Below are 26,575 nucleotides of genomic sequence, written 5' to 3'. Positions count from 1 at the left end.
TTATCATCTTACTTCCTAAATCAAAGTGATGAACTTGTTCAATGGTGAACTGGGCGAGTCACAAGAATGGTATATAGCGCTGGTTGTATATCGTAAAGTAATAAAGAACAATATTGATGGGTATGAATCCATTATATTAAGTTAGCGATGTTGAAGAACTCGATTATCATGCAATGAAAGCTTGCTGTTCAAATTTCTGGTTGTCTCTCTGGCGTATAGCAGGAGCTGAGTTGATGTTTATACAATTTATACAAGGTTCTTTTGAAATAAAAATCAAATTTACATGTTTTTTGTTTGAATTTCGCGCAAAGCTACACGAGGGCAATCTGTGCTAGCCGTCCCTAACTTAGCAATACCAGAGAGAAGGCAGTTAGTCATCATCGCCTACCGCCAACTCTTGGGCTACTATTTTACCAATGAATAGTGAGATTGACCGAACGTTATAACGTCCCCACGGCTGAAAGGGCGAGCATGTTTGGTGCGACGGAGATTCGAACCCGCAACCCTCATTTTACAAATCGAACGCCTTAACCCACCTAGCCATGCCGGACCGCAAATTTAGATGTAATATATACATACGTGTTTTATTCCATAGACTACGTGTTATACGTCTTGTTATCCAATATCAAGCCACCACCTTTGTTACACACTCGAAGATTGTGTTGTTTTATTTAAGTACAAAGCTACCCAATGGGCTATATGTGTTCTGCCCAACGCGGGTATCGAAATCCGCTTTCTAGCAGTATACGTCTGGAGACATACCGTTGTGTCATTGAAGGACAGACTTGAAAAATACAAAAGAAAATTTTTTATATAATAAGGATTTGGTCCAGCAAATCACATGACAAACATAGCCACAAAGTTGTGATGAAATGACATGCTTCACAATACATTTTGGCATCCTTTGGCATTTGTAGGTATTGTGTTGCCACCAAAAACTGATCACTTTCGAGAAATATTTCTGATGACCCTTTCTGAAGAAACATAGTCATAAATTATATCAGATCATAAAAGTGTGTTCAGATCAAGAATATAGAACTTTCAAGTCGGTAAATATTTTGTATACTTAATGGAAGTACAGAATAAATGAATAAAGATCATCTTGAGATAGAAAGAGTACCCATTAAGAGACCTGCTCTGTCACATGTGAGAATCTATGAACACAGAGTCCAGTAACAAACGCCATCTACATGCTCTAGGCAACATAATCAAAAAGAATCTCTGTCAGAAAGCGAAAGCAAGAGGGCTGTCCCATTATACCATTGCATACATCAAGCTGCAATAGAATGAAAGGGATGGCCTGCTATTCTATACGGATGTAGACCAGTTATTTAACCGGATGTAGTACATATGATGTTTAATATGAAAGAAGTACTAGTAAATTGTTGCCCTCGCATTAAAGATAGAATATGGAAAGCTCAGTAAAGGATTGTTTGCTTCTGATACAATTAGAAAGTATTTTGCAATGAAAACTATGCCGAAAGCCTACCATAAAGATATATGGACATCAGGTTCGTACATAGTGACATGTAGTGAAGCATCAAAATCGATTTGATTTTACGATTGTTTGTTTTAAGCACAACTACATAATGGGTAACCTACATTTTGCTTGACGTGGTATCGAAACCTGATTTTTAGTAGTACAAGCCCTCAAACTCACTGCTGAGTCACCGAAGTTTTAATATAACGTGTTCAACCTCTGTATATTATTACATTTATAGTTTTCTGGTATCGAGTGATTGCTTTGTCTTCACTTGCGATTTATTTTCTAAACCAAATACTTAACAATTGAAAAAAAAAAAAATCATTCTATTCAACAACATGAAGTTTTTTTTTTTTTTACTTTTCTCATTTTATAATAAATAAATAACAAAACATATTTCTTCATTTATTGTTTTGTGTGTAAATTCGTTTAGATGTCTCAATATTTTTAGTCATTTATTAATATCATACCTTTTGAAATGATAAAAATGTTATATACAACTTCTGGGTAGATGTTTTCTGGGTGTTCAAACACAAGAATAAGTTACAGAATCGTTGCAGAAAACGCCATCTTTTGACCTCCAATGTGTACTGTATTAAACAAACTACATCCGGAAATCTCTTACTCAAATACATAAAAGTGTTCATTTCAGAAGACCAAGAGCAATAATAAGACTCGTAGATAAGACCATCCGCCCAAGCTTGGACTTCCTGCTAAAGTTCTCTGTGATTTATACTAAAAGATTCCTTATTTTAGTCGGACAATTATTATGTCGTTATTTAGATGCATCGAAGTTTTAATGTGCATGTGTTCAGCAGAAGTAGTGTCCATGTTTTAGTGTGGGAAACATAGTGTATTAGAATAAACATTTCAAACTTTTCTGTATATGCCTGACAACAGAGAAAAAGTATATAAAACTTTATTTGTTACACGTATTCGTGCAGGAGAAACTAGATAGTGGAAAATGTTCATATAGAATACAAAATAGATGTAGACTACAAGCTATGAAACAAAAAAACATGATTCTGGTTAGGGCTGCTCTCATAAGTTCTTTTGTTATTTATGAAACTTTGTCGAAGTTTTTACATACGCCAAATTAACGGTTGGACCTTTTTTATAAAAAAATTCAGGATATTGAGTTTTATACAAAACATTAATAACGAATTTTTGAGTCAACCAGAAGACACACATTATTTGCTTCTACAAGTTTTTTGCAGTTTCTGCACAATACGCACTGGTGTATGAAGGATCCAACGGTATTCGTAAAGTTAAAAATAGAAAGAACTGAAGCAGATACAATGATTTTCTTTTACTAAACTTTCCCCATAGCTGTGCTGTTATCGTAATAGAACATCTATAGAAATTTCCACGAAGCGATAACTGTAAAAGAAAACTCAGCAAAATTACTGTCAGGGTTATACAGATCTCGAAAGACAGGTGTCAGAAGCACCAGATTCAAAGTTTACTATGTCACGTGGCAAAACGGTTGACGTACAGCCTTTGTGGAGATATAAAATTATTACGACCACCATATCCATAGAAAAATCCACAAAGAAAGACTTCTCAGATCAAGCCCTACAGATTCTGATATTGTATTTCAACTTCTCAAAATTTCGGAAAGGTTTTGCTTTGTTACACAACTGATCCATTTGAATCAGAGATTTGTTATTAAAATATGATAAAATTACTTTTTTCATCCAGTTGCATGTTTTTCTAACATCGTTTTAGTTGTTTTTATAACTATAATATGTACGAACTTGTATATTTTTATTTTAAAGATGCATTTGATCTACTAATAACGTCATAAAATACTGCCTTAGTGCATTGATCATCGAAGTTCAAACCAATATTTAGCAACAAGCTAAACACAAATGAAGAGAGTTTCAAGTGCATTTTGTGAAATTATAAAAAAAAGAAAACGTGCTAGTTTATACTTTATTTAAGCGTACTAAACCTTATAAAGGCCTACCAAAAGTATTATACTGTTTGGCGTACAACCTTTTTATTATTTCTTTTATTCTACCTGATTACTCTTGGTTGTGTAGGGATTTACCTTCGAAAGTAAGCAAGAATCAAAAGTGTAATTGACATCTTATGTATGTCACCTTGGCCGTAATACAGGGGTAGCTTTAAAGCAGTGTAACGTAATAAAATTCAAGTTTCACAAACATTGTATGTTTTACGTAACTTCCATAATTTCAGGATATATGATTAAAATTGGACGTTTCACGCATTAAAAGTCCCATATCATTTTCTACTTTTACAGCATTACAGAAAAATATATTGTTGAGTATTCAAATTAAACCCTTATTTTTGTTCAAATTGACAATTTCCTGACTTTATTATTGAAGTGTCTAGCTCACATCAACACTTCGAATAAATATTACTGTAATATATATAGACTGTTTGTACATTTTCATATAACTGCTTTAAGCTCGTTCACGCGGAAAGTTGCACTTAACCTAGAAAAGTCGTTGAAGCAAGCAACTCCTGCTAACTAGCTTCAAAATAATGGTGCAGTTTTGTTTTTAACTTAGAAAATATCAAAATTGCTAGCATTTGAAAGTTATCTTAAAAACTATCATCTCAAATTTTTGTTCTTGTTCATTGTCACCCAAAATCTCAACTGTTAAAGATAATATTATATTGGCTCACTCGATAGGGACTGGAGTTTGAATATAAGGTATTTACTAGTTATAGAGTTTATGTCAGGTGTAATAATATGTTAATAAGTACTAATTCAGAGGGTTAACAGTAAGAGATCGACAGACATTTAAGATTATGTTACCTTACAGGGACTGGAGATGGTTTCATCAGTTTGTTTTATAATAATTAGTTGTTTCACCAAAACTATTCAGAAGACATTAGGTGAATAAATTGAAGAAAAATTATTAACTTTTTATTAACGTTCGATATATTATTATATAATTATTATTTGAAACTAAATTACCATAAGAGTAAATTTTCGTTTTAATAAGATATATATAATTTCTGAAATCAAGTACAAAAATTAAGACTCTATCGAAAAGTAAAGAGTTTTATTTCTACACTTACTGAAAATTTATAGCATAAATACTTATGTACGTGTAAAAACTTATTAAAACTCAACTTCTTGAAAATTGTTACGTTGGCTCGTTAAATTCTATTGTGTAAAATTATCATGTGTATAATGCTGATTTGAGCATGCGCCTTTTAAAGTATTCATAAAAAAATAATTTATTCTACTTGCTTCCACTTATGACCGCGTAAAAGAGACTTAGCCTAAAATGTGAGTGTGCATTTTTCTTTTAGGAAAGCTAAATTAGACCATTTACTGAGCCCACCAAGGGGAATCGAACCCCAACTTTTAGAGTTGTAAATCCGTAGACATACCGCTATATTATTGGGGTGCAGCCTACCATCTCTTTTTAAAAAAATAAATCATGACTTAATTACATATTTTGAAATTGTTACTGCTTATGGTATTAAAAAGAGGAAAACTAACACAGAAGTTATTTCAAATATACTCTCATTATAACTATTTTACCTAAATTCCTCATTTTACATGTTCAATTTCATACATTAAATATCATTTTCTTATTGTACCTTCATAATTTCTCATAACACTTACGAAATACAACTCAACATTCAACTGTACTTTTACTTACTTAAGTCTTAGAAATTAAAATTCTCACATATGACTCAACACATTGCTTTCTAAAGTGCTATAGTTGTCCGTTACCCACTTTTATAGTCGAAAACATATTGTAAGTTATATTAAAACGATCAAGTAAGCAAAATACTTCTGGAAAAAACACGAATTTTATTTTGTTAGTTAAGAAGATTGCTATTAATATTGCTAATACACTTGTGAAGTTCAACTGTAAACTATAACTGACTTACTTCACTTCATAAGTCTTTCAAAGTCACAAATTTCTGATGTTTTAATTGGTTAAGTCCTAATTACTATATTTTTCTCTTTGTGTGTGTCTTTTACAGACATACTGTATACGGTCAACCATGGTTAGTGGTGCTTCTCTCATAAACATACTCTTTACTCTAAAGAGTAGTTAGTGGTATCCCTCTTACAGACACAATCTATACTATCAAGCACAGTCAGTAATGTCCTTTTCATAGACATACACTGTGTTTTCAAGTACAGTTAGTGATGTCCCTTTCATAAACGTACTCTATACTCTCAGTCACATTTAGTAAAATATGAAACAGTATCACAAACGTATTTCTCTACAATACATAAGAATATAAAGGACAAAGAACATAAAAGAGAATTTCAAAATACAAAGTTTATATTCCTTACGATAGATGTCACTGTCATGAATCATATATACCTGTGAACAATTTAGCTGCTAGCAAATAAAGCAACATCTCTGGGCTGGGCTTACACGCCGCTAAGTGGTTGAGCTTTGTTATTGTTACTAATACCCCATATGTTTTCATGTGCTATCACAGAAAACAAAAATCTAAAAAGAAATAAAAAACAAAATAAATGTATTCCTGTTATATGCGCATGTTATTTCAGGCTTAAATATTTCTGGAAATAAACTCGTCTATAAATATGACACCACTGTTTATAGGAATGAATAACTTTTTCATTCAGTATAATAAAACACAATAAAAATAGAAAATTGTCACTGTTTTAGAGAAAAATCAATAATATTTTTTTTGCATAGCTAATTGGTAAGAGCTGTATATAATAGTGCATAAAATAAGTAGGTATGACTTTAGTTTTAAAGTTTTAAAGCAAAGTTATACAATGGATTGTCTGTTCTTCGTTCATCACTTCAAAATTACTGTCAGCTATTTGTCGCGAATCTCGATTAGATGTTGCCAGAGCTGTGAATGTCCACCCAAGCACCATCACAAGGCTATGGAATCGTCACCAACAACATAGATCAACTCATGACCGTCCACGATCTGGCAGACCTCGTGTGACCACGCCCGCACAAGATCGCAACATCTGGTTACGTCACCTTCGGGATAGGACCACCACTGTGACGTCTACTGCCTCAACCATACCAGGGCTGCGTAGGATTTCCGATCAGACCGTACGCAACCATCTACGAGATTCTTAGGCCCCATGTGCAACCCATCATGGTGAACGTCAAAGACGTTTTTCAACATGACAACGCCCGTCCTCACACAGCCCGACTCACCACTGTCTTCTTGAGACACCACAACATCAACGTTCTTCCCTGGCCCTCCAGATCACCAGATTTAAACCCCATCGAACATCTTTGGGACGAGTTGGACCGACGTCTGCCACGGCGACAACCTCAACCGCAGACTCTACCTCAGCTTGCAGCAGCTTTGAAGGCTGAGTGGACAGCCATTCTACAGGATGTGATTCGTCATCTCATCGCTTTTATGAGCAGGAGATGCCAAGCAGTTATTGATGCTCACGGAGGGCATACTCGTTATTAATGTTGAGTGACGTTAAACTTCACCTAGTGAGCGTGGACTTCGCCTTTGCAGACTTTGGATGTTCAGCAGTGAATGTGCAAAGTTTCACACATGTATACAGAACTACCCGGAATAAACTTGTTACCAATTTGTCTCATATTTTGCCTTTTGCGTTTCTTTTTTTGAAGAGTATATTTATTAGATTATTGAATGAGATTAAGTTTTCTTTGAATGATCTGAACAAACTTTTTCGCACTCTCGACAGCTGATGTTGCCCTTCAGACAACTGGTTTTATTTTTGTTTGTTTTCGTTTTTAAATTTCGAACAAAGCTACACGAGGACTATCTACACCAGCAGTCCCTAATTTAACAGTGTAAGACTTGAGGGAGTCAGCTAGTTATCACTAACCACTGCCAACTCTTGGGCTACACTTGTACCAACGAATAGTGGGATTGAGAGTAACTTATAACTTCCCCCCCTCAGGCTGAAAGGGCGAGCATGTTTGGTGTGATGGAAATTCGAACTCGAGACTCTAAACTACGAGTCAAGCGCACTGACCACCTGGCCATCTCGTGCCGTTGGTTATTTGTCTTTCCTTTATTTGCAAGTAACGCAATGCCATTACACCTCTATGCAAATTTCAACAGGCTTCTAAAAAATTGATTATATTATGTTTCAGTACGCCTTGTTGTGAGAATCATGTTGTTTACTCTCTATATAATCTACGAATTTTAGTCTTTATAATCGCTGCCACTATTTCATTCATTTTCGATACTTTACAGCAAACAGATTGGGCGAAAGAAAATAATTACGGCTTTCAGATAATATACAAACATGATTTAGACATACAAATACAAAATAAATGTACAATAAAACAATAACACATGACCACAGTTGAGTGTTACACATCTTGATGCCATACATTTAAAACTTCAGTATTTAATAACTATTATACATTTTCAATTATCACATTACAAACGCCTAAAATAGACAATTAGGCTTAAAGTTTAAATTAAGCTTTTTATGCGAAGGACGCGTTTACCCGTTAGGACAGGGGTTGGGTAACTTATTTTTCATAGAGACCACAACCGTGGCTAATGAAAACAATGTTGACCACACTTATTAAAAAAAATGAAAGATGTTAGTTTAATAAAAATAATTGAATTTTCAACTAACCTTCAATATGAAATTGATGAGGATTTTCAACAACAAGTTTCGTAATATTTAGCTTAATATCTATGCTCAATGAGTATCTCAGTACCGCCTCGAAGTTTACGTCAGTGAGCCGAGATCTGTAGCTAGACTTGAGAAAATCTAGCGTAGAAAATGTTGACTCACACACCCATGCGGATTCAAACATAGAAAATAATTTTGAAATTGCTATCTTTAAATTTGGAAGACTCTCTTTTATCAAAATAGTGAGCCATATCTCTCTGATAGAACATTTTTGTTTACTTTTTATGTTCTACACTTTGCAGGGTAAGCATCTCGTTTTCAAATCCACACTTATCCAAAGATAAAAATGATGTAATTTCCTTACTGAAACTTCTTAATTCAAATTGTAATGGATCATGAAAAAATCAAATATCAATTTCAAATTTTTGAATTCGGAGAAACATGATTCAAATTTTTGATATAGATTTTGATCCAGTTTTCATAGAGATCATCTTTAGCATTAGCGAAATCACAGTCCTTATAATTTTCTAGAAAACTATTCAACTTTTCAAAATGTGTCAAATCATTCTTTTGTAACTTTTCCGCAAGGAGGTTTAACTTTAATTGAAATTCATGAATAGACTGTGATTGCCCGCTTATTATTTTACCTCTTCCCTGAAGCTTCGTATTCAAATTATTCAAGTGAGCCATCACATCGTACAGAAAGTGCAAATCACACTGCCATGACAAAGTTTCAATTTTAGGGAAATTTTTAATCTTACCTTTCTCAACAATATACTCTTTTATTTGATGAAACAAGGAGGTAAATCGTTCCAAGACTTTTCCTATACTTAATCATCTTACGTTTGCAAAATCAATAAGTTCATCAAAAATACAGTCACTGCTTTTCTTCAAAAACTCAACAAACTCTATGGATGAGAAAGCTTCCTCTTCTAATATAATTCACAATTTTTACAACAATGACCATCATATTTTTTAATTCATCACTTTTAGACATCTGAGCACATAATTTTTTCTGATGCAAAATGCAATGGAAAGATGGAAACGTGGACTTCACATTATTTTCAACTAAATGCTGCTTCAAAAGAGAAACAAATTCTAATTCCTCCCCAGTCATGGCGGGAGTACCATCTGTTGTGACAGAAACCAGTTTTTTAAAATCCAGATTGAATGTTTTTGACATTTGAAGAAATTTTTCAAAGATGTTTTTTCCACATGCTCGAGCTTGTAATCCACAAAGGTCAAGCATTTCTTCCCTCACTTGAAGATCTAACGTTACATATCGAACCCAAAATATCAACTGTGAAGTGTCACTGGCATCTGTTGACTCATCTAGCGCTAAAGAAAAATAAAACAGTCCTTTAGTTGTTCAAGCAACCGATTTTCTATGTCTTTCGCCAACATTAGCATTGTTCTTCGACTAAGTTGCAAATATTTACCTCTTGAAGAATATCATTTTTTATTTTTACATCATAATTCTCCAACAAAGTTTCAATGATCACAATCAATATTTCTTTTATTAGTTCAGCATCAGAAAATGATTTTTTTAGCTAGAATCCAAGCTACTTTATAGCTAGTTAACATAACTAGTTGTATCAACGATAAAAATCTTTTTAGGCCTCCCTTTTGTTCATGAAGTTGTGCTTTCAGACGGTTAATTTCCTTCACACGATTTTTGCTATCAACTGGAAATTTTACATCAAATTCGTTGTAAAAATTGTTAAAGTGTTGCTTAAGGTTGTATACTTTATTATTCTTAAAAAAACTTTCATACACTAAAGACACACTGGCTTATTATTTGCTTCAATCACTTCAAATTTCAACTCCCAACTTTTAGCAATCAAATAATTTTAGTACATTCATCGTATGCGAAGCAAGAGCTTATTTTATAATGTATTATTATAGAAAGAAGAGTATACAACATAAATCGGCCCGGCATGGCCAAGCGTGTTAAGGCGTTCGACTCGTAATCCGAGGGTCGCGGGTTCGAATCCCGGGACATCAAACATGTTCACCCTTTCAGTGAGTTATAAGTGACGTTCAATCCCACTATTCGTTATTAAAAGAGTAGTCCAAGAATTGGCGGTGGTTGGTGATGATTAGCTGCCTTCCATCTAGTCTTACACTACTAAATTAGGATGGCTAGCGCAGATAGCCCTCGAGTAGCTTTGCGCAAAATTCGAAACAAACAATACAACATGAATACACAACTCATTAGACACGTTACGTCCACTTAATTTAACGTGTCAAACACAAAGAACAAAACATAGCGGAAGATATCGTTAACAGGACATTCCAACCCTAAATTCATGAAGAAGAATACCATATAATCCAAAAGAAAGGTATAGATGAAGCTAAAAATCGGAATTAACTTTAAGAATACGTGTTAAAATATCATAGTTTATTAAGATTTACAATATCAATAATTACAATATTATCCACGATAAGTATTTTCATTCAATAAAGGGTAATAAATTAACATATAACACCTCCAGTTCCAGAAATAAGTTCATACAACATATATTATTGCCCTAATAATTGTAATAATTAAAACCGTGAAAACAAAACATACAGATAGCTTAATCCAATAATGAAAAAGCAATGTATAAGAACTTTGCGACACATCAAACAGAATTATATAAATGGTTCCTTTGCGATGGCATAAAACTCATGCCAACTAATCATTACAAAAACGCACGAGAACTTAAAGAAATCATGATAATGCCGCAAAGTTTCATGCAGTTAGAGCTGCGTAAAACAAATTAAAACGTTTTACAAATGAAATCAATATACAAACACAAAAACAACCATCTGCGTAAAAAAACTATTTTTGAAATAAGACGGAAGTTATATTTCTCGCAAAATTAACAACACTAAGAAGACTTTGATAACGTAAAAAATACGAGAATACTTAAGCAAAAAATAAAGGTGAATTGAATACAGGATGTCTGGCTCAGAATAAATGGAATGTTTTAAAATTCTAGATAAAATTAACACTTCTAAGAAGATAGCTAAAATATTGAATAAATCAATAGTAAAATGAATCAAAAACAGTGTTACAGTAAGTTAATGATTATAAAAATCGAAATGTTAGTTAAAAGTTTGAAAAATTATAGCAGTTTGACTAACATGTCAGAATAAAAACGGACTCCATCTCATATCACAATAGTTAAAGTGATGTAACCTGTGTTACAAAATTTCAAATCTAAGCAAGCCGAAAGTGCCGATTGATGAATTCTTCAATTATACATTATATAGGCCAGTTTTTAAGTTGAAGCTCATCATTAGGCTTTACTGAAGTAGGAAAGTAGATAAATCAAACCATACGTTATAATAGTTAGATGTTTAAACGAAATACAGGAAACTTAGTCATTTTTATGATAAATAAAAATAAGATAATTTTAAATATCTGAAACAAGTAATCGATTCACATCATAATGTACTGGCGATAAAAATAGTAGTGAATATTTCACCATATAGCCTATCAATGATTTTATTCGTTGTCATCTCTGTTAATAACTTGTCAGAATTTTTACATACTATAAATCCATTTTTGTAACCTGCTTTATTCTTCTAGATGACTCATTACGTTTTAACCTGAGGCTTGAATATTTTCAAAACGACTTATTATCGTGTTCTTTTCTTTCCTTACATGATTTGAGGTATTAATAAGGATTAGATTTTCTCCACTATATAGTATACAAGAAGTAAACAGAAGTAAAAAAATGGTAATAAGAAAAATAGAGACTATAAGTATTTCTTATCTCAAAACATTAAAACTGACTTCAAAAGTTCTGAGCTTACATTAAATATAAATAAAGAGATGTTCGAATAATAATGACCGTTTTAAAGATTTTGATAGGAAATTTATTGTGGAAGAAGAAAACAACGCTTATATTAATATTTCTACAAATAGATTTATTTAAGACTGAGGTAGATGTTCATAAGACATTCGTTTATGTTGGAGGTATAGTTATTTTGGAAAAGCTTGAGAAACTTATTACTAGGCCTGAAATAGTCAGGTGGTTTAGGCACTCGACTCGCAATATAAGGGTCGCGGGTTCAAATCCTCCGCAAATCAAACACGTTCGTCCTTTCAGCCGTGGGGGGTTATAATGTACGGTCAATCCCACTATTCGTTGGTAAAAGAGTAGCCCAAAAGTTGGCGGTGAGTGGTAATGACTAGCGGTTTTCCTTCTAGTCTTACACTGCGCAGATAGCTCACATGTAGCTTTGCGCGAAATTCCAAAAACAAACACTCAACCTTATTGAAAATAAAGGTTCTTGTCATCATGATATCTATCTTAAAACCTTGAAAAATAAGTCTACTGTTATGTTGACGTCCTTTGACACCTGATAAATTATTCGTAGCTAAAATATCAACTGTGACTATTTCTGTGTTTTTAAACAAATCTCTGTGGAGAAGCTGAAAAATTACAGGTTTTATTTCCGCGGTTATCAAGGATTGGGATCTGCTGTAAAAAAAATTACAATAACAGTTTGAAAATTCCATTTAATGTATAATATACAGCACTGTGCTAGAAATGAATTTCTTGCTTTAGTATTTGTAGATGTTTCTTTGTAGTTTCAGAAACTATCAATGAGTGTCTGACAAAGACATGTAAGGACTTTAGGACATATACCCAATGCTGCTATAAAACTGGATAACCAGCTGATCAAACATAGTTGAAATATGTAGCAACTCGTTCAGAGTGCCTTTTGAATGGAGTCTTAGAGGACTAATATATAAAAGTGGCTTTCGTCTTCAGGTCAACTTTTACCAAGTTTTACGAGGTTTCATTTGTTATTAAAAGGATTGAGGTAGATTTGTAATATGGTCAGTGTAATGAATGATAATTAGACCAATGGTAGCCATAAACTGTTTTTTTCAGGACTGAGTTTTTGCTAAGCGATGACTTTATTTATTGTGTTCATGTAGAAAGATTCTTTGGTTCTTCTTGGTTTGAAGAATTTATCTGAAAAGATGTGTTTATAAGGTATCATCCCAGTCGAAATGTGTTTGTAAGGTATCATCCCAGTTGAGATGTGTTTGTAATGTGTCATCCCAGTCGAGATGTGTTTGTAAGGTATCATCCCAGTCGAGATGTGTTTGTACGTTATCATCCCATCGATTTATAGCCAGTTGACATCAAATGATTTGCCACTGTAAGCTTTCTGCGTTTTCATGAGCCTTGTGCAGTCTTTATATTCTTTTATTCTTGCCTCAAAGTATCTTCCAGATTGAAAGTTTGTTTAGAGGAAATTGGTATTTCATAAACAACGATTTTGTGTTTTTATTATGTATGTTCTTTGCTTATTTTTGAATAAGACATATTTCAGTGTTTTGTAGTATTTCCAGCAGGCATGATTGTGGAATCTTTATATTACCAACTTGACCTTCTCAAACTTAAATTTTTCACACACAGATAATTGAGAGTGTTTGTTGTATCAGTTTGTACTTTGATGTTCTTCAACCAGTTGCTGATAAACTAGATGAAAACAGTATGATGTGTCATCGTTCGGTTTTAAAGAAACTTTCTTTGCAGATGTTTTGATTCTGGCATTCATGCTAAATCTAATATTGCGCCTAATGGAAATTTAAATATCTGTTAAAATTAGTTGTTTTTTGTATATATGGTTGTGGTGAGTTTGTCATTCTGTTTGTTCATTAAAATGTCAAAAATGGGCTGTTGTGGTTTCTGTTTCCTTAATGAAGTGGATTCTGTTGCTTATGGAATTAAAGTGCTATTTTGGGTTGTGGATATGATATTCGCTGTTACTCAAGAAAGGTGAAAGGTGATAGGTACCAAAAAGCACCTAAGTGATAGCAAGGTGAGATTATCTTACCGAAGATGAATCAGACGGGTTCATGGATAATAGATAGTCTGTAAAACTGTGGAGGACAGTCGCCACAGGTACTCACATTCTTGGTAATAGTTTCTACGATAAAAGCAACAAACTGTGGCAGTGTTTTCACTGACTAAGTCTCGATATTTGAGTTTGTTTAACGTTCTTTAGACGAATCCTTCTATGTCTTATGTGGAAATGTTAAGAATTTTGTTTTCGTACTGGTGGCAGTCTGGTAAGTCTCTGGTTTTGGTGTCATTATCATCTGTATACTTTTAACATTATTATACTATTTCTTTCATACAGTTAGATACAAATATAATTATACGAGTCAAGCAACTAAGTTTTTGCTTGGTTATAGTTGGAGTTTCTGAAGATAGCATACATTTGGTGTCTGTATTGTTTGTGATAGGTTGGTCACGTTTCAACTGTTAGAAATTTTGGATATGGAAGTTTAGGCTCAAGTTCTTGTTTTTCAGTATCGGTAAGGACTCTGGAACTGGAATTATGTACTACAGTGGTGGTCTTAGATACATCTTAGGTAGTTAGCTTCTTGAGTGTTCTTTTTCTTTATGCTATCTAGGGTGATTGTTTATCGTATGATATAAAGCCTTAAATGTACCGAGCTCTTAGTTTTCTTGAGCAGTTAATATACCTGTGTTCTTATTTTTGTAATTGTAGGAGATCTCTACTTGTTTCGTAAAGCAATTGTGTTATTTTTCTTGTTTGAGAGTAAAAAAACGATTTCTTTCAGTTGCACGAATCTTTAGGAATGCTGTCCAAATCTCTGTAGGGCAGTAGAAGTTCAGGTGGTGGAGCAGTGTGCAAGCTTGGTTAAATTATTGTTGTAGTTGTTGAACTTGCTGATAGAAGCTGGTCCATAACAACTCTTTAGGTATTATTATATAGATGATTTAAGTAGAGTTTTCATGATGAGCAAACAAAGTCAACTACCTAGTTCAAAATGAAACTTGAGGAGATAGTCTTGGGAGACTAATCTACAAAATTAGATAATCACGTTAGAAGAACCACCAGCCAATCCTATGAGACTAATCTACAAAATTAAGTAATCACGTTACGAGATCCACCGGCCAATCCTGACACACCTACTTCAGTCTTCCCGACTATTTGTTTTTTTCTGATACTGCGTATCTCCGTCTCCTATAGGTTTGCGCTACGGTTGATAAAAAATACATTTTTTTTAATATAAAAACTCTATTTAGAATAAAAGTGTAAGATGTGAGTTAGGTAGTCTCTTTGCTGAAAATAACTTGCTAGTTTCAAATATTTATGACATATCGATTAAGCTAATAAATGCAATATATTGGGTTTTTAAAGCCAACTAGCTTTACTTAAACCAAATGCTGGAACTGAAAAAATAAATGAAGTCGAAAACAGTTCAGTCCATACTTACTTATTGAACAGAACTGATAACCAAGAGTTTATTTCCTTCGTTATAACTTTTTCAAGTCTCATCTTGCTTTCCATTTAAACATCTAAAAATAATTATAGTATTTGTTACATAACAAAAGACTTGAGATTCCGGTAACTGAAAACTTTTTTGTTTTTAACAGATTTCAGTTTTTGAATTTCTTGAACATTTTAACTTATCAGTTTAACACATTTATTATTTTGCTACTATTGTTCCGTAGAAAGTTGAAAATTGAGATATTGAAGATAAGCATACAAAGGTTTCATAAGTATAATCGTATGAAGAATTTTCGGAAATGTGAAAGAGTCAAAAGAACATTGAGTTTTCAGTTACTGAAAAAAATGTATTAATTGTAGGCTTAGTTAACTTAGGACAATATGTTTATTAGAGGTATAAAGTAGTAGAGCCAGCTTGTGTTTCACAGAAGACACAAAATTTAGCTTAAATGCAATTTTAAGTAAAGTAACACTACTATTAAACAATAATAACACATCATTGCTATGTTTAGATTACTTTTATGTAATGTTCTTATATAAAAATAATAAATAGAAGCAGTATGTTTCAAACACATTTCTGTAAAAATTATTCTAACCAAAACTTCCTTAAGTAGGTCAAATGCATATTAATTTTTATAGAAAGAGTGCGAATGTCGTACAACCTCACACGATGGCGCTTGAAAACTTCGACGTTGAATAAATTATTTGTGATTAATTACCAAATATTTACTGGGTGTTTCAAAATAATAATTAAGGTAGTTCATTAAATGACCGAAGAACAGAGAGTAAAAATGTGTAAGTATTGAATTATTTTATTTCAATGATAATGTATAATAATATTAAGAAGCAGTACACGCATTTGTAAAGCATATAGAATAATTTATGATATCCAAAACACACATACAGACATTCCACGAGCAAACATTTTAAAATACACGTGCACTTTCAGAGGCCCAGGATGGCCAGGTGGTTAAGGCACTCAACTCGTAATCCGAGGGTCGCGGGTTCGAATCCCTGTCATAACAAACATGGTTGTCCATTCAGCTGTGGGGGCGTTATAATGTGACGGTCAATCCCACTATTCGTTGGTAAAAGAGTAGCCTAAGAGTTGGCGGTGAGTGGTGATGACTAGCTGCTTTTCCTCTAGGGTAACATTGTTAATTATGGACGCTAGCACAGATAGGCCTCGTGCAGATTTGCGCGAAATTCAAAACAAACAAATATTTTCGTATTACCAATTTTTCTCAGATTTTGCTACGTCGTTGATATAGGTCTATTCCACGTAGAGAGAGGATGTTTTCTATGAAACGTTTACTTTGATTCTTCTTACGAGAGCTTAATTAATGTCATTTAGAAAATAAACAGGCACAAGGAGATTATACATGACATAACATACGTAAATGTCTAAAAATAGTCTATAAAGTTAAAGAAAGTGTAGATGCAATATTTTTATCAAATAGTTGCTCATTCATCATTTAGAAACATGACCATATTCCATGACATATCATAAAATGCACACACCACCAAAAGTATTGAACCAGACTGACAAAATAGCTTTTACTACAAACATTCAGCCGATATCGACTATAGAAATATATTTATCCCCGGTATGTTCAGCATATCCTAACGTACTGAGTTAGATTATACAAGGGAACTAAAATAAACTTCGATCAATATACAGCACGCAATGAAATACCATGGAAAAAGCTATGTCTTAATAAATTATATTTCAAATCCAAATATTTTTCTTTCAACTTAATTAATTAAATGACTACTGGTTTAAGATTATTCTAAAACATTAGTTCCATTGTATAATTTTATCACTCGGACTAACTTATCACCTTACAGTTAAGGATAACAACCTTACGTAAGTGAACAAGCAGTATAGAATATAAATTGGAGTTAAGCTGAATTTATAATGTGGCTGAATCGAAGAAAATAATGCAGTGACTGCTTGAAACATCTAACAAAGCTTTCCTAGTGTTCATTGGCCATATCTTTAAACGCGAAACATCTAACAAACCTATCCTAGTATTTATTGGCCATATCTTTAAACACGAAACATTTAACAAACCTTTCCTAGTGTTCATTGGCCATATCTTTAAACATGAAACATCTAACAAAGCTTACCTAGTGTTCATTGGCCATATCTTTAAACACGAAACATCTAACAAACCTATCCTAGTGTTTATTGGCCATATCTTTAAACACGAAACATCTAACAAACCTATCCTAGTGTTTATTGGCCATATCTTTAAACACGAAACATTTAACAAACATTTCCTAGTGTTCATTGGCTGTATCTTTAAGCATTAGAGTAGGAATCTTCTTCGTTTAGATCAACATCAAGGTGAAACATCTACAGGTTAATGTTAGTGCCCTGAGTCTCTTACATTTAGACGAACACTTAATGCTTGTTTTTGAAAGGAAAATGACAAATTGCGATATAAAACTCATTTTCCAGTTCTAAGGTACTAATGAGTCTTTACGATCCACTATGGAACTAACAGCCCCAAGAAAACTCTCATCCGTCCACGAAATCTCATTTCTACCAACCAATTCTTATTTTTTCTTTAGTGACAAGACTTTGAGTGGCCACAGGTGATAGAAACGAAGGATGGGTTTGATCTTACTTGATTGGCGACACTTTGGGTGACCCAATCAATCTCTGTACCATCAGTTCACGAGTCGTCACGCAGTACCTCAGTCTTGTGCCTTCTTTAAACCCTGTGTAATGTTCATGAGTAAAGCCTGTTCGACAACTGTGGGGTTACAGGACCTTCACTGTCAAACTTCCATTACCTCACTCTTTTCTCAAGCCTCCTGGAAAAAGATATTCCCAAGTTTTACCAAAGTACTAGGGGTTAATATAAAAAGAGCACAGTAATGAATGTCTGTCAGAAACCGGAAAACACCACTTGTCAAATTTTGTAGTCACATAACTCATATTTAACCTGACAGCCTTGTTCTTTAATACACATAAGCTCACTGATAATTTTATAGGGAAGAGTAATAACCACAGATGAGTTTAAAAATAAAACTGCAGAAAATGTCATGAAGAGCTTAACCGAGTTTTTGATCTTGAAAAAGGAAACTGGATAGATGTAAACTATATAAAAATACGTCGGAAAAGGGAACTGGATACATATAAACAATGTAAAAATAACAAAACAAATAGGTTGAAAATAACAAGTGTACAAGACGTCCGAAAACATAGCAGATAAAAGGCTATTAATTCTCAACATGTTTTAGAGATATTGTGCATTAGCCACTATACTTCCTGAACGAGCTTGGTCAGTTATTCCAGACCACATGAGTTATCTACGCCACATGTCATTCGTTAGGTAAATATAATAAGGACGTAATTTTTAGATATTCTCATATGCAGTTATGAATAATAAGTTACATTACACTGCACAACAATTTGTTTGAAAAGTTTTGCTTCCTGAAAAGATTTTGCTGATTGTGACAGGTATCTGGTGGGTATGCACAAATACAGTTTTGGTTTTGCTTCATCACATAGAAACTTTGAGAAATAGACAGTTAACTGTTTACAGGCAATAACTTATTTAATTGTGTTTTTGTTTCTAATACGCTATTAAGTTCAACATAAGTAAAAGTGTTTTGCTCCTGATTTTCGTTTGTATTCAATGTCCGGTGCATCACGGTGCAGTGTCCAACAGTAGTCAGCAAGCATTGACGGATTACAGTTGCCCTGATATCGTTTTTCCATTGTTGCAAAATTGGAGATTTTGATGAAACGGTACATGATGAGCAAATTTGGATGCGATTTTCGTGATTATCAGCCACAAATCTATAAGGAACACCCAACAGTGTTCAAGAAGCAAAAACTTTGTTATGCAGTTTAATTAAAATAATTCCAATAATACTCTCAATAAGAAACTCAAAAAATAAGAAATTTGGATATCCTCCTTGACCACATGTATTTAGCTCAGAATTAAGGTCAATACTACTTCAGGCGCATATGTCTGAAAAAGGTAGAAAAGGTGAAACTTACTCAGGTACTACAGTTGCACTTTTTTAGATCAGAGAATAGTGATAAATTTATATATAGCTGCTAATTTATTTCAATAAAGGGTGGTTTAGATTATTCCTTTCCTTGCATACTGAAAATCACATTTGTTTTAATTAACAGCTTATTAACTTTTGTACATTTGTTCAGTCTGAAAGTTTCAGTGTTCGTTGTAAGATAACAACAATAATTTAACCATATAGATATATATAAGATAATTTGATTCGTAACCGTATAAAACGTTTGAAAACTAATAGTGCAAAGTAAGCTTGTTTCTGCAGTTACTGTGATAATTATTTGTATTTTGAGATGTTTCATAAAGAAATAAAAAAATCTACAAAGACAGAATTTTAGGCTATCTAATATGTTTTTTATGGTTATGATATTTTCTTGTTCTGAATAAAGATGTTGATACTTGTATTGCTTAAACATACGTATTGAATCCTGAATACCTTTCTACCATATGTTTTTGACTAACACTTCAGTTATTCCGAATAAGAATTATTGCTATTTCAGTTTGAGCCTATATAATTAACCGTATTTTTATCAACAGTAAAGCCAGAAATTAAAAGTAAAAACTTGTGATGTGTGAAATATAAATCATATGGAGATAAAATAAAAATTAGTGGCATTATAAAAAAAACTACAAGAAAATATTTGTAAAGATTTAGTTTCATCTATGTAATAAATCGATTAATACCGCCTTAAACAAAGTTTCTTAGTGCTCAGGAAATGTTTTTTCAGAGGATTTAGGATCTAATTGATTTTGGTGTGTGTTTCTTATAGCGAAGCCACATCGGGTTATCTGCTGTGCCTACCGAGGGAAATCGAACCTCTGATTTTAGCATTGTAAATCCGTAGACTTACCGCTGTACTAGCGGAGGCAATTGATTTTGGACAAATTGGGTTAAAAAGTAATTTCCATACTATAAGCTTTGATGTGATACAAGTGATCTGCTATTTTTTATGATTTAGAATTGTTTCATAAATGTACCGAGATATCTTTGTAACTTGAATGAACATTTTAGACAAGAGATATGAATATCAAAATGTCTCTTTTGAAATACGGTCGTTCCAGCTCTAATAAATGTATGTTCATGATAAATAGATAAATCTTAAATATCAAGATATAGGTGTTATTAGTTTGGCGTAAGTACACTATTTTGAACCTAAGGAAAGTTCGAAATTTGTATTTTTCTGAATGAAGTTTTATGTAATGTCCTATCTGCCTGCTAAACTCGGAACACTCTTTTATCATATCTTTATAAAAAAAAAAAAAAAAACTTCGAAACATAACCAACTGCAAGTTAACACAAGTGATACACAGTAAATTCATTGTAATTTTGGTTGTGTATGCATATTTTAAGTATTATTTCTCGACCAGTCTTCTCTGATTATTGCTAAACAAATGACTGCATTTGTGCAAAGGTAAAGAGCATACAAAAAACAAAGCGACACCTTAAAGCGACGTTCTTTGAAAGTCATTTTAGGGTAATAAACAATATATTGTGCTAGCTTTTAAGTCAGTGCATGTATAATCGACACTTTTAGTGAACATATGTTTAATTTACGTTCCCCTGTATTTTTATATGTTGAGTAAATTTGTTGGCTATAAGACATGATATCCATTTCTGGTGAATAAAAGAGATCAACTTCAAAAAAATGTTCGTCGTTTGAGTAAAGATGTTGAAAAGATAACAAAAACTTATCGCAAATAAAACATGGGTAAAACTAATTAAACAAATTCGAAGGTTTTCGAAACTTTTCCACTTTTCTTATAATAATTATTAATGAACTATGTAACAGTAGAAAAAGGTTTAGTCCTCATATCGTTGGCAGAATTTTTACGAAACTAAAAAACTAACGGGAGTAAGAATATTACGTTAAACTAATTGCTTAAAAATTAAAAAGGAAATGTTTATGTTATACCTGGTTTATCTGGTTAAAGGAATCAATAGTTTAGAAAATAAAACATCTTTTCGATATATTTGGTTTGTTTGTTTTGAATTTCGCGCAAAGCTACACGAGGGCTATCTGTGCTAGCCCTTTCAGCCGTGGAAGCGTTATAAAGTGACGGTCAATCTCACTATTCATTGGTAAAAGATAGCCCAAGAGTTGGCGGTGGGTGGTGATGATTAGCTGCCTTCCCTCTAGTCTTACACTACTGAATTACGAACGGTTGGCGCAGATAGCCCTCTTGCAGATTTGTGTGAAATTCAAAACAAACCATTATTTTGTTGTTTTTAGTATAATTAAAGCTTGTTTCGTTGTATCTTTGTATATTCGTATCCAGTCTATTTCCTTCTCAAACTCAATCAAAGTAAAAAAAACTCAGAATTAATTCGTCATATAAATCTTGTTGAACCACTCGTTATAAAGAGGAACTATTCCTTTGCTTTAAATTTATTCGCGTTTTATCTTAATATAAATCAGTAACAATTATGAAATAATATTAAGAAATGGTAGTAAAAATGTTGATTTTGACCATTTGATTTTGACCTACGTATAATTTAATTCATGTTCTTGAATATTTTAGACCAAGCAAAAAATTTGTTGGAGCTTTGAGGTTTTTGGTCTAATTTCGTCATTTATCATTCAAAACTTATAAGAAAGACAAGTTACTTTACATATTTAGAAATCCTTAAACCATTTCTTACTACGAAATTCATTTTTAGCAACGTGTATGTTGGATAATTCAGATTAATAATATAAATATATGTATATATATGGTTTTTAAGACGAACAGAGAAAATAGCTTTAAAAGATATGCTCCATAAAATCTTCAGTTCTTTTCCATATATTTCCATCTTCCGAAAAGTATGATACTGTCTCCAGAGACTAAAGGTCTGGCTTTCAAAATAAAGTCAATAAAATAAATGACGAAGATAGTGCATCGCGATGCAAACTTTCTTTTAAAATAAACTGATCCTCAATGGAAATCTCAAACGCTGTTGACAAACACTATGTTTTCCTAGAATATATTTTTGAATAAAAGGTTTATCTGAGAATTATATGTACGCGCACTGAGTTATAGTTCACTTGAACATGATTCTGCTTTTATATACAATTTATGTAATATATGGTATTTTCAGTTTCGAACAAAACTTTAGTGAGAAGATAGTTCTGAGCATTCATTAAATAGATGAATTTAGATCATTCAGATTAAGCATTTCTTGTTTTTCAAGCTTAACTTTGTTTATATACATCTACAGACATCGTTGAAAAGCATTGAAATAAGATGGTGAAAGAACGTGTAATTCAAAATGTGTCAATATTTGTTCGATAGAAGCTCGGTCTGTGGTCGTCCACTGAAAAGGAATTCAAGATTATTTGTATGGATTGAAGGTGACGAAATTATAGCTAATCCTAATTTTGGTCTTTCATCCTCCAGAATCTTACTTCATAGAAATAAAATGTTGTATAATTTAAGGCCATGCGAGAGAGTAGAGATGTGCATCTAAATACAATACCATTAGTGTGTTAGTAACAGAGCACCAACTATAAACGTATATACTTTATCGAACTAAACACAATGACATTAGTGTGCTAGCAACTGGACACAATGACATTAATGTGTTAATAACTGACCACAAACAGTATATTTTCCTGTATGGAGCTAGACACAACGACACTAGTGTATTAGTAATTGAGTACAAACAACGTATTTTACGATATGGAACTAAACACAATGACATTAGTGTGTTAGTAATTGAGCACAAACAATATATATGTATACTTTATCGAACATGTCACAATGATATCAGTGTGTTGGTAACTGAGCACAAACAGTATAGTTTATTATATGGAACCACACACAACGACATTACTGTATTAGTAATAGAGTACAAACAATATATATATTAACTTGTAATGCTGTTAATTTAGAACTTAAGAAACCCTTAAGTAAATAGGAGATTGGACATAATTTAACTTAAAATAATGAAATACTAAAGCCAGGAGAAAAATCAACTCGTATTTATTTTCTCTATTTTAAATAACGAGTTTACGTAAGCAAACGTGAAAACATTAAGAGCAAAACCTTAAAAAGACAACAATTGATCAGTTTATAAGGAAATTAGCAAAATCATTAACATTGAGATTTATTTATTTCAAAAAATCGAGTGTGACATTCTTTTATGGGAATTAGAGGTTTGATCATTGTTCCTGTTTGTAATTGTCAATGGTTCCTTACTGACATATTGCCAACTATATGATGCCTTCTTCTCAACAAGTTTAATCCTACATATACATTACTGGGATACAGTACACTTCTCTATAATATATTCCACCAATATAATTTTATTAATGAATCTTTATAGATATGAGATTCTTTGTTCGATTATCATTAAACAAAAAAATTACACAATGAGCTATCTGTATTGTGCCCATTGAGGGTATCAAAACTCGATGTTTACTCTTATAACTTTCAAACATGCTGTTGAACCACTGAGACCAAGATAACTTGTCTTTCGAATCAAATTAAGATCTCAATAGCATAATTTGAACTTTAAAATGAATTTTTTGTACTGCCAAATTATTATAAAAGAACGTAATTAACAAAGTTCTAATATTTTACTAGCGTTTATTATTTCAATACTGAAACAGATTACAATAATAACAAAAACAAAAAATAGTTTGTTTTGTTCTTTTGCTGCTGGTTTATAAATAAAAGTTTATCAGTTAAGACTTTTCAGCCGACAGACATACGTTATTTAGAAACTTAAAATATCAAAGTTCCAGTTCTAGTAAGCAGTTATCGAAAGATGATTGATTATTTTCAAAGGGAAAAAAAATTATAAAACCGAACTTTGATTGATTGTTCTTTTGCTCACGTTCTGCATTCCTGATAAGTAGATTTTTCAGGCACTGTTTCAGTATCTAGGGCATTCTTTAATATTGTCACTTCTGTTACAAAGTCTGGAACTAGGGTTGTTGAAACAGAAAGGCTAGAACACCAGGTGAGAGCTACATATATAGCTTAGTTTTGATCGAAAAGTATGGAATGATTAAACTTAGCGTGCAAGAAAAGAAAAACTAAAAATAGCTGCAAAATAAGAAAAGTAGTGAAAAGAAATGTTTATTTTTGTATTTAAAAAGTAGGGGTAATTAGAGAGTCTATTGTATCTTTAAGGTATCATTTAGGTAAATGTTTTAATCAATCTGATAACAATCAGATGTGTTCATGTGTGCTTGCATTATGTTAGTTATTTCTTGTATGATTTCACGTGCTTAATTAAAGCGTAATATCTATTTCAAATTAAAGTAAATTCCAAAATAATATTCTAAGAATATACAGTGATAAGAAATACATTTTCGAGGACACTTTTGACCAGTGACTTTGCTTAGAAAATTATATCGTATACTACTGTTTTATTAGGACAAGTGGAAAAAGCTTCTAGGTTTAAAAGCAAAGCCACGTGGAGTTATGTGCTGTGTTCATCACGAGGAATGAAACGACGGGATTTTAGCGTTGTAAGTCCGTAAACTTAATTAACGCTGTCCCACCAGGGCGTGGGAAGCAGTTTTAAGAAACTGCGATAAAAACAACAGCGCTTTGTGTCATTTTTTTTGTCACATCAAACAAATCACTGAATCGTTAGATGCAAAAATAGTAAATAGTTTTGGAGATCATGTTATTCTCAACTGCTTGAATAATTTTTGTATGACAACCTCGTATAACTGTTATCACGAAACTAATTAATTTTAAATAAAATATTTAGTCTATCAAATATTTGCAAATGTGCGTATATAAATGTATTTTACAGTAAACATATGTTTCTGTTACCATTCAATTTAAAAGATAAATAGCATATTAAAATCAACATGCTGTGCTAATTAAAATCAGCAGATTTCGTTCATTGCAAGTTTGTATGCTTGAAGTTAAGCACAAAACATGATAGTGGGCTATCTCTGCACTGTCCACCACGGGTATTAAAACCAAGTTTGTGGCGTTGTAATTTCACGTACATAACACTGTGCCAATGGGGGCCCATTAAGAGAAGTCGCCTTAATAAAAACCAATGAAAAGTTATTTTCTAATCAAATGCCGAGAGTGGTCTAGGGGCTAGTATTACTGGCTGCAAATCGAAAGGTTCGTTCTGCGTTCCTACACAGTGAAACACTTTCCGCACTTTTGGCTGTGAGTAAAAATACGAGCCACGATCAATCCCATTGTCCATTGCAAATTCAGACGAAACTCTTGTGGAAGCAGATGATGAATGGTTGCTCTTTTGTTGGCAACAACTCGAAATTAGGGATGGCTACCCCCTGATTTCTAAGGATCTTTGGCGCGGCCTTTTAGCTCCTGTCCGTACAAAGTGCTATTCAAGAAATGTGTATATAATGTATCGATAATTTTTGGTAAAGAAGTAACTTCCATAAGCCTTGCGCTATGTAACTAATTAAGTTACCAGAGTGATTTACAATATATCTTTGCCGTAAATGTAATACTGTGTTAACAATGTATTCATTAATATATATATAGATATGCACGATTAACATTATTTAGCTTCAACGTCATTTAAGTAACAAAAAAGCAGTTTTATACATTAAATGAGAAAAACATGCAGTAGGATATTTCATAGGCTCTAAGATGTCGAAATAATTTCATAATTAGGTGTGTGTCTGCCTGTAATGTTGTCTTTGATTTCTGTAAAATAAGTTTTGTGGTGGAATGGTGTTAATTAACAACAAACACACACACATATATACAATACGTTGCAAAAATCCAGGTTTTTATTTAGTGATAAAATTTTTTCTTTTAAGCAGACAAACCTTTAAATCGATGCTTTTATTAGGTCATAAAATCCCTGGGGACGACAAATGTCATCAAGAAGGTTTATTATATCTTAAATCAGTTCAGCAACGCAGTTGCATTCTAATTTGTTCATTTACAAAGCCTCTGGATTTTTTAGCGTTTTTACTTATGTATATAAATATAAATAATGCATCAGTTTTCGGTAATATAAAAATATATGACAATAAATAGTAGGGTAAAAGTTTCACATGAAAAATCATCTCTAGGCAGTTCTTATCGTTTACGATCGATAGTTTATAGTTTCGTATCGAACGTTTTAACTTTGCCAATCCAAGATAATCCTACTGTAAAACTACGTACGTGCATACATAAGATAGAGTTATTTCATCTTTGTTAAGACTCAAAGAAATAAGCGTGTAAATGGACATTGTTATGACCTAGTATTATTGT

General features: G+C 32.6%; 1 protein-coding gene and 1 long non-coding RNA gene across 3 annotated transcripts in view; one reads left to right on the top strand and one right to left on the bottom strand.

Annotated features, from left to right (window-relative positions):
• Positions 1-26,575, bottom strand: part of LOC143226357 (uncharacterized) — a 70,207-nt gene that overhangs the window by 30,280 nt on the left and 13,352 nt on the right. Inside the window, exon 2 of one of the 2 annotated variants that reach the window (XR_013014559.1) lies at positions 17,969-18,158. This is a non-coding gene — a long non-coding RNA (uncharacterized LOC143226357). Of the gene's footprint in view, positions 1-16,134; positions 18,159-26,575 lie in introns of those variants that run through there. The other variant, XR_013014562.1, reaches the window with a different exon arrangement.
• LOC143226347 (locomotion-related protein Hikaru genki-like) overlaps positions 24,267-26,575 on the top strand; it is a 62,577-nt gene continuing 60,268 nt past the window's right edge. The window contains exon 1 of the mRNA XM_076457218.1: positions 24,267-24,326. The gene's annotated coding sequence lies outside the window, so the exon portion shown is untranslated. The remainder of the gene's footprint in view (positions 24,327-26,575) is intronic.

This window comes from Tachypleus tridentatus, chromosome 1 (genome assembly GCF_004210375.1).
Source record: "Tachypleus tridentatus isolate NWPU-2018 chromosome 1, ASM421037v1, whole genome shotgun sequence".
Taxonomy (NCBI): Eukaryota; Metazoa; Arthropoda; class Merostomata; order Xiphosura; family Limulidae; genus Tachypleus; species Tachypleus tridentatus.
This window is presented reverse-complemented; position numbering and strand designations above follow the sequence as displayed.